Consider the following 1,213-nt stretch of genomic DNA (forward strand, 5'->3'; position numbering starts at 1 on the left):
GAGAGTCGGCCTGTACATTTGGTAGGAACATGCCATAGTTATCAGGGTATATTTCTTTGACTGCATTCATTATCTTTCATCTGGGTCCCATTCATGGGTACTGTTCGTTTTCGATTACAGCCCCAATTTAACAGGGGAACCCTCTTACGGTTCCGAGCTTGAGCCACGAAAAAATGACGGACGAGGCTACGTTAAACGAATACCCTTTTTTTTGCCCTAAACTTCCTTCATAATTCGAATGGCGCATAGTAACGCGGGCGGAATAATGCCTCAATGTTCATTGAGTGGGTTTTGCACCAGTGGCAGGAGGCAAGGGAAAAGATGCAATCTGCGGTTTAAGCCATAACTTGAAATATAGGAGCATGCTTTCTGTCTCTCCCATAGGGCTCAATTATTCGACAAAGGCAGACAGTCGCTTCTTTGTTCTGCTCATGGAGAATACTCAAGCCTCGTCCGTAAGTACTGCGCGGTCCGTCCACGTCCCCTTCATTCCTCCGTATGACACTGCTGAGCACGCGTATGTGCCTGCGCGTACTCTAAGCACCAGTAGCCGTTGTTCCACAAAGTATACGTCTACTGCTGTTAGCCTGTTTCGGTCGACGATGCCATGCGCTTTCCAGCTACAGATGTCCATCTCCGAGCTTTTTCTCTGTCCTTTTCCAACTCGCCGTCGATGACGCGTCACGGATGTCCCTGGCGCGAAGTCTTTTGCTTTGCCCCGGCACGTCGTAGTCACGCTGGCGTCTGGTTGGACGAACAACCGTACAGCCGCATATGTAGGCTGTGGCACGAAGGTAATGTGTGCGCTTCCGCCTTCCGCCGATGAAATGGATACGCGGACTTGGGTGAGCCAAGCATAAACATGGACTGCTTCTCTGACTGATCGACATCGTTGTAAAAACAATAACAGCAACACCAATAACAACAACGATGTAGTCTTTGGGCTTGCTGCTATTAGGGGCCTGAAAAGCGGCCGACGTTGGCACCAACATTACACGTTGTACCGACAACCATAATAGAAGAAGAGTTTACTGGCAAATAATAACAGGAGTAATAACGAAGCAGAATAGAAGGAAGCCGGACTAACAGTAGGCAGTCTGCTGTTAGTATCCTCTAAGACAGGATGCGACGGACGCTTCGAATAAACTTCCTAGCAATGAAAAGCAAGCAGTTCGTGTTTGCTTTGCGCTTCTATTTAACTTCCTGTGTGTGG

The sequence above is a fragment of the Varroa destructor genome, unplaced genomic scaffold (assembly GCF_002443255.2).
Source record: "Varroa destructor unplaced genomic scaffold, Vdes_3.0 BEIS01000004.1, whole genome shotgun sequence".
NCBI lineage: Eukaryota > Metazoa > Arthropoda > Arachnida > Mesostigmata > Varroidae > Varroa > Varroa destructor.